The 11,403-nt window shown below is 41.5% G+C and overlaps 1 protein-coding gene across 1 annotated transcript in view; it reads left to right on the forward strand.

Moving 5' to 3' along the window:
- Mvb12 (multivesicular body subunit 12-like Mvb12) overlaps positions 1–11,403 on the forward strand; it is a 189,840-nt gene that overhangs the window by 161,095 nt on the left and 17,342 nt on the right. The window lies entirely within an intron of this gene.

Below are 11,403 nucleotides of genomic sequence, written 5' to 3' on the forward strand. Positions count from 1 at the left end.
CCCACCAGCTACCTTTCTCAGAACATTTACATCCAAAAGTCTGTCTTTTGCACACCTATCCCAATCCTGCTGACTATCCTGTCTACTCACATACATGTACTTGTGTATGTCTCTCTTTTTAAACCAGGTATTCCCAATCATCATTTTGTGTATGTAATGTATAAACCAGATATTCCTAATCATTGATTTGTGTATGTCTCTCTTTTTAAACCAGGTATTCCCAATCATCAATTCTTTTCTCACACAACTCCACAATCTGTTCACTATTTCCATTCATGATACTGAATACCCCATGCCCCCCAATTATACCCTCACTACAAATTATTTTCATATTCAAATCACTCATCACTAATACTCAGTCTCTTGCATCAAAATTGCAGACACACACACACACACTCTCAGCTGCTCCCAAAACACCTGCCTGTCATGATCTTTTATTTATGGCCAGTTGTGTAAGCACTGATAATCACCCATCTCTTGCCATTCACTTTCACTTTACCCACATCAGTCTAGAGTTCACTTCCTTACATTCTTTTGCACACTCTCACAACTTTTGCTTCAGGGGTAGTGCTACTCCTTCCTTATCTCTGGTCCTCTCACCAACTCCTGACTTTACTCCTAGGACATTTTCAAACCATTCCACCCCTTTACCCTTGAGCTTTGTTTCATTCAGAGCCAGAGCATCTGGTTTTCTTTCCTTAAATATTCTACCTCTCTGTTCTCTCTTCTCATCTGGGTTACGTCCTCACGCCTAGCCTGAGGATGAACACTCCCTGCTTGGCTCCTTCTTGTGTTCCATGTTTCAGAAATTTAGATACAAGAAGGGGAGGGTTTGCAACCCCTTGCTCCCACCCTTTTAGTCACCTTCTATGTGTATAGGAGTGTGTGATTGTGATTGAGTGTAAGGATGTAAATTCTAGACTGATGTAGGTGAAACTGAAGTGGATGGCGAGAGATAGGTAATTATTAGTGTTTATGCACCTGGCCAGGAGAAGAAAGATCATGAGAGGCAAGTGTTTTGGGAACAGCCAAAGGTATTAGTGATTAGAGATTTAGATGCAAAGGTAAGTTATGTGGCAGTTGAGGGTATAATTGGTTTGCATGGGGTTATTAGTGATATGAGTGTAAATGGTGAAGAGCTTCTGGAGTTTTTTGCTGAAAAAAGACTTGTGATTGGGAATACCAGGTCTAAAAAGAGATATATACACAAGTTTATATATCTGAGTAGGAGAGATGGTCAATGAGCATTGTTACATTATGTATGAATTTATAAGCATGTAAATGAGAGACTTTTGGATGTTAATGTGCTGAGTGGGGCAGCTGGTGGGATGTCTGATCACTATCTTGTGAAGGCAAAGGTGAACATTTGTAGAGGTTTTCGAAAAAGAGGAAACAATGTCAGAGAGGAGAGAGAGTGGTGAGAATTAGTGAGCTTGGAAAGGAGACTTTTGTGAAGAATACCAGCAGAGATTGAGTGTAGAATGGCAAAAGGTGAGAGCATATGAAGCAAAAGGAGTGGATGAGGAATGGGAGAATGTGCACGAGATTCATATGGCATGTAAAAGGTGGGAGACAGGCAGATTAGAGAGTGTTGTTTGTGGTGGGATGAAGAAGTAAAGTTGCTAGTGAAAAAGAAAAGAGAGGTTTTTGGACATTACTTACAGGAAAGGAGTGCAGATGATCAGGAGATCTATAAAAGAAAGTGGCAGGAGGTCAAGAGGAAATTATAAGGGTTGAAAAAAAGGGCAAGTGAGTGTTGGGATGAGAGAGTATCATTAAATTTTAGGGAGAATAAAAAGATGTTGACTGGTTGGTGAGGATATTCATTGTAGGAATGGATCATGGTGAAGTACCAGAGGATTGGTGGAATGCATTCATAGTGCCATTGTACAAAGGCAAAGGGGATAAAGGTGAGTGTTCAAATTACAGAGGTATAAGTTTGTTGAGTATTCCTGGGAAATTATATAGGAGGGTATTGATTGAGAGGGTGAAGGCATGTACAGAGCATCAGATTAGGGAAGAGCAGTGTGGTTTCAGAAGTGGTAGAGGATATGTGGATCAGGTGTTTGCTTTGAAGAATGTATGTGAAAATACATAGAAAAACAGATGGATTTGTATGTAGCATTTATGGATCTGGAGGAGACATATGACAGAGTTGATAGAGATGCACTGTGGAAGGTGTTAAGAGTATATGGTGTGGGAGGCAAGTTGATAGAAACAGTGAAAAGTTTTTATCAAGGATGTAAGGCATGTGTGCGAGTAGGAAGAGAGGAAAGTGATTGGTTCCCACTGAATGCCGGTTTACAGCAGGAGTGCGTGATGTCTCCATGGTTATTTGATTTGTTTATGGATGGGGTTGTTAGGGAGGTGAATGCAAGAGTTTTGGAGAGAAGGGCAAGTATGCAGTCTGTTGTGGATGAGAAAGCTTGGGAAGTGAGTCAGTTGTTGTTCGCTGATGATACAGCGCTGGTGGCTGATTCGGGTGAGAAACTACAGAAGCTGGTGACTGAGTTTGGTAAAGAGTGTGAAAGAAGAAAGCTGAGAGTAAATATGATTAAGGGCAAGGTTATTTGGTACAGTAGAGTTGAGGGACAAGTCAATTGGGAGATAAATTTGAATGGAGAAAAACTGGAGGAAGTAAAGTGTTTTAGATATCTGGGAGTGGATTTGGGAGCAGATGGAACCATGGAAGTGGAAGTGAGTCATGGGGGGGTTCCTGGGAGCATTGAAGAATGTATGGAAGGTGAGAACATTATCTCGGAAAGCAAAAATTGGGTATGATTGAATGAATAGTGGTTCCAATAATGTTATATGATTGCGAGGTGTGGGCTATAGATAGGGTTGTTCGGAGGTGGTGGATGTGTTGGAAATGAGATGTTTGAGGATAATATGTGGTGTGAGATGGTTTGATCGAGTAAGTAATGAAAGGGTAAGAGAGATGTGTGATAATAAAAAGAGTGTGATTGAGAGAGCAGAAGAGGGTGTATTGAAATGGTTTGGTCACATGGAGAGAATGAATGAGGAAAGATTGACAAAGAGGATATATGTGTCAGAGGTGGAGGGAACGAGAAGAAGTGGGAGACCAAATTGGAGGTGGAAGGATGGAGTGAAAAAGATTTTGAGCACTCGGGGCCTGAACATGCAGGGGGGTGAAAGGCATGCAAGCAATAGAGTGAATTGGAATGATATGGTATACCAGGGTCAATCTGCTGTCAATGGATTGAACCAGGGCATGTGAAGCGTCTGGGGTAAACTATGGAAAGTTTTGTGGGGCCTGGATGTGGAAGGGGAGCTGTGGTTTCAGTGCATTATACATGACAGCTAGAGACTGAGTGTGAACGATTGTGGCCTTTTGTCCTTTCCTAGCGCTACCTCGCGGGGAGAGGGGGGGATGCTATTTCATGTGTGGTGGGGTGGTGATGGGAATGAATAAAGGCAGCAAGCATGAATTATGGGCATCTGTATATGTATGTATATGTAAATGTTGAAATGTATAGGTATGTATATGTGTGTGTGTGGATGTGTATGTATATACATGTGTATGTAGGTGGGTTGGGCCATTCTTTCCTTTGTTTCCTTATGCTACCTCGCTAACGCTGGAGACAGCGACAAGTATAATGGAAAAAAAAAAAGTGTTTTGGAATGATATGCGAAAGACATGAGAACACATGGGAACATTGGTGAATGGGGCGAAAGGGGAAGTGGTAATAGATAGCGATGAAATGAGGAGGAGATGAAGTGAATATTTTGAGGGATTGTTGACTGTTTGATGACAGAGTGCTAGATGAAGGATATTTTGGTCAGACTGGTATGCAAAGTGAGAGAGTCATGGAGATTGTTTTGGTGAAGACATGGGTGAGAGAGTATCATTAGATTTTGGAGAGAATAAAAAGATGTTTTGGAAGGATGTGAATAATATACAAAAGACATAAGAACAAATGGGAACATTGGTGAAGGGGGCTGTGCTGGGATGGGGAGGGATAACAGGAAGTGATTAAGTGAGGAGATGGAGTGAATATTTTGAAGGATTGTTGAATGTGTTTGATGATAGAGTGGCAGTTGTAGGATATTTTGGTTGGGCTGGTATGCAAAGTGAGAGAGTCATGGAGAGTGGTTTGGTGAAGAGAGAAGAGGTGGTGACAGCCTTGTGGAAGATGCAATGTGGCAAGGCCACATTACATGGTATTGCAGTTGAACTTATTAAGGAAGGGGTTGACTGTGTTGTTGATTGGTTGATAAGGATATTCAATATATGTATTGAATATGAAGTGCCTGAGGATAAGTGGAATGCATGTATAGTGGTGCCATTGTATAAAGGCAAAGGGAATAAAGGTGAGTGTTCAAACTACAGAGGTAGTTTGAACACTCACCTCTATCCCCTCTCAATCAGTACCCTTCCTTACAACTTACCAGGTATACTCAACAAACTTATCCCTCTGTAGTTTGAACATTCACCTTTATCCCCTTTGCCTTTGTATAGCAGTGCTATACCTGCATTCCACCAATCCTCAGGCACTTCACCATGATCCATACATAATTTGAATATCCTTACCAACCAATCAAGAACTCAGTTACCCCCTTTCCTAAGTTATTCAACTGCAACACCATCCACTCCAGCTGTCTTGCCGGATTTCATGTGGAAGAGTTTCACCACCTCTTCTCTTTTCACAAATCCATCGTAGCTAACTTTCTCACGGCACACCACCCTGACCATATACATAAAAAGTTGTATTTGTTTTTGTATATATTTTATATCTTATATTATACTTGATCACTGTTTCCCACATCAGCAAGGTATTACCATAAAAGCAGACAAAAAAGGCCACATTTGTTCACACTAGGTCTCTAGCTGTCACATGTAATGCACTGACACCACAGCTCCCTCTCCACATCGATCGAGGCCGCACACACCTTTCCATGGTTTACCCAGACATTTCATATGCCCTGGTTCACTTCATTGACAGCATGTCAACCACGGTATACCACATCGTTCAAATTCACTCTATTCCTTGCACACCTCTCACCCTCCAACATGTTCAGGCCCTGATTGCTCAAAATTTTTTTCACTCCATCCTTCCACCTCCAATTTGGTCTCCTGCTTCTCCTTCTTTCCTCCATCCCTGACACATATATCCTCTTTGTCAATCTTTCCTCACTCATTCTCTCCATATGTCCCGACCATTTCAACACACTCTCTTCTCCTCTCTCAAACCATACTCTTTTTATTTCCACACATCTCTTTTACCCTTTCATTACTTAGTGGTTCAAACCACCACACACCATATATTGTCCTCAAATACTTCAGTTCCAATACATCCACCCTCCTTTGTACAACCCTATTTTCAGCCCATGTCTCACAGCCAAATAACATTGTTGGAACTACCATTCCTTCAAACATACCCATTTTTGCTCAACAAAATAATGTTCTCTCCTTCCACACAATCTTTATCGCTCATAGAACCTTTGCCTGCTCCCCAACCCTGAGACTTGCTTCTGCTTCCATGGTTCCATTTGCTGCTTAGTCCTTTCCCAGATATCTAAAACACTTCACTTCCTCCAATTTTCCTCCATTCAAACTTACATCTCAATTAACTTGTCCCTCAACCCTTCTGAACCTAATAACCTTGTTCTTACTTACATTTACTCTCAACTTTCTCCTTTCACACACTTTTCCTAACTCAGTCACCAACTTCTGCAGTTTCTGACATGAATCAGCCATTAGAGCTGTAACAACAACTAACTCACTTCCGAGGCCCTCTCATCCCCAACAAACTGCATACTCACCCCTCTCTCCAAAACTTGCATTTACCTCGTTAGCCACTGCATCCATATACAAATAAAACAACCATGGGGACATCACACACCCCTACTGCAGACCAACATTCACTGGGAATCATTCTTCTCTTCCTACTCATACACATGCCTTACATCCTTGGTAAAAACTTTTCACTGCTTCTAGCAACTTACCTCCCACACCATATACTCTTAATACCTTCCACAAAGCATCACTATCAACCTTATCATATGTCTTCTCCAGATCCATAAATGCTACGTACAAATCCATCTGTTTTTCGAAGTATTTCTCACATACATTCTTTAAAGCAAACACCTGATCCACACACCCTCTACCACTTCTGAAACCACACTGCTCCTCCCCAATCTGATTCTCTGTACATGCCTTTACCCACTCCCAGGAATACTCAACAAACTTATGCCTCTGAAGTTTGAGCACTCAATGTTATTATCCCGTTTGCCTTTGTACAATGACACTATTCATGCCTTCCGCCAATCCTCAAGCACCTCACCATGCTCCATACATACATTGAATATCCTTACCAACCAGTCAACAACACAGTCATCCCATTTTTTAATAAATTATGCAGCAATACCATGCAAACCTGCTGACTTCCCAGATTTCATCTTCCACAAAGCTTTCACCACCTCTTCTCTCTTAACCAAACCATTCTCCCTGACCCTCTCACTTCGCACACCACCCCGACTAAAACACCCTACATCTGCCACTCTATCCTCAAACACATTCAGTAAACCTTCAAAGTACTCACTTTATCTCCTTTTCACTTCATCACTACATGTTATTACTTCCCCATTTGCCCCCTTCACCGATGTTCCCATTTGTTGTCTTATACATGTCATTTACCTCCTTCTAAAACATCTTTTTATTCTCATAAGTTTAGTTATTGACGTTTTACTATTGACGTTTGTGTAAATAGATTATACATTTACTTTTTCCATAGCCAGAGGTTGAACCAGTATGTGACATTCATTTTTCATTTCATTTCAAGCTAGAAGTTTCAGTTTTCTAAATTGTTTCTTACATTTTTCATATGTATATATATGTATGTGTGTGTGTGTGTATATGTTCGTATGTATATATATATATATATATATATATATATATATATATATATATATATATATATATATATATTATCCCTGGGGATAGGGGTGAAAGAATACTTCCCACGCATTCCTCGCGTGTCGTAGAAAGCGACTAGAGGGGACGGGAGCAGGGGGGCCAGAAATCCTCCCCTCCTTGTACTTTTTTAACTTTCTAAAATGGGAAACAGAAGAAGGAGTCACGCGGGGAGTGCTCATCCTCCGCGAAGGCTCAGATTGGGGTGCCTAAATGTGTGTGGATGTAACCAAGATGTGAAAAAAGGAGAGATAGGTAGTATGTTTGAGGAAAGGAACCTGGATGTTTTGGCTCTGAGTGAAACGAAGCTCAAGGGTAAAGGGGAAGAGTGGTTTGGGAAGGTCTTGGGAGTAAAGTCAGGGGTTAGTGAGAAGACAAGAGCAAGGGAAGGAGTAGCAATACTCCTGAAACAGGAGTTGTGGGAGTATGTGATAGAATGTAAGAAAGTAAATTCTCGATTAATATGGGTAAAACTGAAAGTTGATGGAGAGAGATGGGTGATTATTGGTGCATATGCACCTGGGCATGAGAAGAAAGATCATGAGAGGCAAGTGTTTTGGGAGCAGCTGAATGAGTGTGTTAGTGGTTTTGATGCACGAGACCGGGTTATAGTGATGGGTGATTTGAATGCAAAGGTGAGTAATGTGGCAGTTGAGGGAATAATTGGTATACATGGGGTGTTCAGTGTTGTAAATGGAAATGGTGAAGAGCTTGTAGATTTATGTGCTGAAAAAGGACTGATGATTGGGAATACCTGGTTTAAAAAGCGAGATATACATAAGTATACTTATGTAAGTAGGAGAGATGGCCAGAGAGCATTATTGGATTACGTGTTAATTGACAGGCACGCGAAAGAGAGACTTTTGGATGTTAATGTGCTGAGAGGTGCAACTGGAGGGATTTCTGATCATTATCTTGTGGAGGCTAAGGTGAAGATTTGTATGGGTTTTCAGAAAAGAAGAGTGAATGTTGGGGTGAAGAGGGTGGTGAGAGTAAGTGAGCTTGGGAAGGAGACTTGTGTGAGGAAGTACCAGGAGAGACTGAGTACAGAATGGAAAAAGGTGAGAACAATGGAAGTAAGGGGAGTGGGGGAGGAATGGGATGTATTTAGGGAATCAGTGATGGATTGCGCAAAAGATGCTTGTGGCATGAGAAGAGTGGGAGATGGGTTGATTAGAAAGGGTAGTGAGTGGTGGGATGAAGAAGTAAGAGTATTAGTGAAAGAGAAGAGAGAGGCATTTGGACGATTTTTGCAGGGAAAAAATGCAATTGAGTGGGAGATGTATAAAAGAAAGAGACAGGAGGTCAAGAGAAAGGTGCAAGAGGTGAAAAAAAGGGCAAATGAGAGTTGGGGTGAGAGAGTATCATTAAATTTTAGGGAGAATAAAAAGATGTTCTGGAAGGAGGTAAATAAAGTGTGTAAGACAAGGGAGCAAATGGGAACTTCAGTGAAGGGCGCAAATGGGGAGATGATAACAAGTAGTGGTGATGTGAGAAGGAGATGGAGTGAGTATTTTTAAGGTTTGTTGAATGTGTTTGATGATAGAGTGGCAGATATAGGGTGTTTTGGTCGAGGTGGTGTGCAAAGTGAGAGGGTTAGGGAAAATGATTTGGTAAACAGAGAAGAGGTAGTAAAAGCTTTGCGGAAGATGAAAGCCGGCAAGGCAGCAGGTTTGGATGGTATTGCAGTGGAATTTATTAAAAAAGGGGGTGACTGTATTGTTGACTGGTTGGTAAGGTTATTTAATGTATGTTTGACTCATGGTGAGGTGCCTGAGGATTGGTGGAATGCGTGCATAGTGCCATTGTACAAAGGCAAAGGGGATAAGAGTGAGTGCTCAAATTACAGAGGTATAAGTTTGTTGAGTATCCCTGGTAAATTATATGGGAGGGTATTGATTGAGAGGGTGAAGGCATGTACAGAGCATCAGATTGGGAAGAGCAGTGTGGTTTCAGAAGTGGTAGAGGATGTGTGGATCAGGTGTTTGCTTTGAAGAATGTATATGAGAAATACTTAGAAAAGCAAATGGATTTGTATGTAGCATTTATGGATCTGGAGAAGGCATATGATAGAGTTGATAGAGATGCTCTGTGGAAGGTATTAAGAATATATGGTGTGGGAGGCAAGTTGTTAGAAGCAGTGAAAAGTTTTTATCGAGGATGTAAGGCTTGTGTACGTGTAGGAAGAGAGGAAAGTGATTGGTTCTCAGTGAATGTAGGTTTGCGGCAGGGGTGTGTGATGTCTCCATGGTTGTTTAATTTGTTTATGGATGGGGTTGTTAGGGAGATGAATGCAAGAGTTTTGGAAAGAGGGGCAAGTATGAAGTCTGTTGGGGATGAGAGAGCTTGGGAAGTGAGTCAGTTGTTGTTCGCTGATGATACAGCGCTGGTGGCTGATTCATGTGAGAAACTGCAGAAGCTGGTGACTGAGTTTGGTAAAGTGTTTGAAAGAAGAAAGTTAAGAGTAAATGTGAATAAGAGCAAGGTTATTAGGTACAGTAGGGTTGAGGGTCAAGTCAATTGGGAGGTGAGTTTGAATGGAGAAAAACTGGAGGAAGTAAAGTGTTTTAGATATCTGGGAGTGGATCTGGCAGCGGATGGAACCATGGAAGCGGAAGTGGATCATAGGATGGGGGAGGGGGCGAAAATTCTGGGAGCCTTGAAGAATGTGTGGAAGTCGAGAACATTATCTCGGAAAGCAAAAATGGGTATGTTTGAAGGAATAGTGGTTCCAACAATGTTGTATGGTTGCGAGGCGTGGGCTATGGATAGAGTTGTGCGCAGGAGGATGGATGTGCTGGAAATGAGATGTTTGAGGACAATGTGTGGTGTGAGGTGGTTTGATCGAGTAAGTAACGTAAGGGTAAGAGAGATGTGTGGAAATAAAAAGAGTGTGGTTGAGAGAGCAGAAGAGGGTGTTTTGAAATGGTTTGGGCACATGGAGAGAATGAGTGAGGAAAGATTGACCAAGAGGATATATGTGTCAGAGGTGGAGGGAACGAGGAGAAGAGAGAGACCAAATTGGAGGTGGAAGGATGGAGTGAAAAAGATTTTGTGTGATCGGGGCCTGAACATGCAGGAGGGTGAAAGGAGGGCAGGGAGTGGAGTGAATTGGAGCGATGTGGTATACCGGGGTTGACGTGCTGTCAGTGGATTGAATCAGGGCATGTGAAGCGTCTGGGGTAAACCATGGAAAGCTGTGTAGGTATGTATATTTGCGTGTGTGGACGTATGTATATACATGTGTATGGGGGTGGGTTGGGCCATTTCTTTCGTCTGTTTCCTTGCGCTACCTCGCTAACACGGGAGACAGCAAAAAAAAAAGAAAAAAAAAATAAGTTTAGTTATACACTTTAATTAGCCCTCTTTTTCATCCTTGCACCTTTCCCATGACCCCGTCATTTGCACTCCATCCTTGCATGTATCATCCAAACTTCTCTCTCTTCTCTTTCACTAACATTCTTACTTCTTCATCCCACCACTCACTACCCTTTCTAATCTGCCAGCCCCCACCTTTCTCATGCCACATGCATCTTTTACACAAGCCATAACTGCTTCTCTAAATGCATCCCATTCCTCACCCTTTCCCCTCGTGTCATTTGCTCTCACCTTTTGCCATTCTACACTCAGTCTCTTGTGGTACCTCCTCACACAAGTTTCCTTTCCAAGCTCACTCACTCTCACCACTCTCTTCTCCCCAACATTCTCTCTTCTTTTTTGAAAACCCTTCAAATCTTCACCTTCACCCCCACAAGGTAGTGATCAGGCATCCCTCCAGTTGTCCCTCTATGCACATTAACATCCAAAAGTCACTCTTTTACATGCCTGTCAATTAACACGTAATCCAATAATGCCCTTTAACCATCTGTTCTACTTTCATACTTATACTTATGTATATCTCTCTTTTTAAACCAGGTATTTCCAATCACCAGTCTTCTTTTTTTAGCACACAAATCCACAAGCTCTTCACAATTTCAATTCAGAACACTGAATACAGTTTTGCAGTATAGCGTGGTTTGATATGACGATGACAACATAGGCACTTGAATTACTCTCTTTATTTTCATTTTATATAGTACAAGCCTGATTGTTCACATGCCATAGGGTGTCTATGCTGCACATACCAAGCTTTCCAGTGTGTCAGTTCTCTGCTAGCATGAAAAGAGTAAGGATGCCTCATTTGCTACTCTTATATTTTTGCACTCCTTCCCATTTGATCCAGTCATCACTGTTCTCAAGCATCCAGGCTATACTCATGCTACAAGTGAGCTTGAAAATGGGTTTAGCATATCAGCAGTTGCTTATTCTAATGGTGCAATTGAAGGTAGTATTTACACCATAAAGAAGAAAAGTTGATTTATTGGAAATGCCATTGTTCTCCCTGCCCAAAAAAATTTGGGACTTTCAAGATATATGGAAAGTTTTTCTTCTTGAAATATTGATCATGTTAGAATACAGAAGACAAATAA

The sequence above is a fragment of the Panulirus ornatus genome, chromosome 37 (assembly GCF_036320965.1).
Source record: "Panulirus ornatus isolate Po-2019 chromosome 37, ASM3632096v1, whole genome shotgun sequence".
Classification (NCBI taxonomy): Eukaryota; Metazoa; Arthropoda; class Malacostraca; order Decapoda; family Palinuridae; genus Panulirus; species Panulirus ornatus.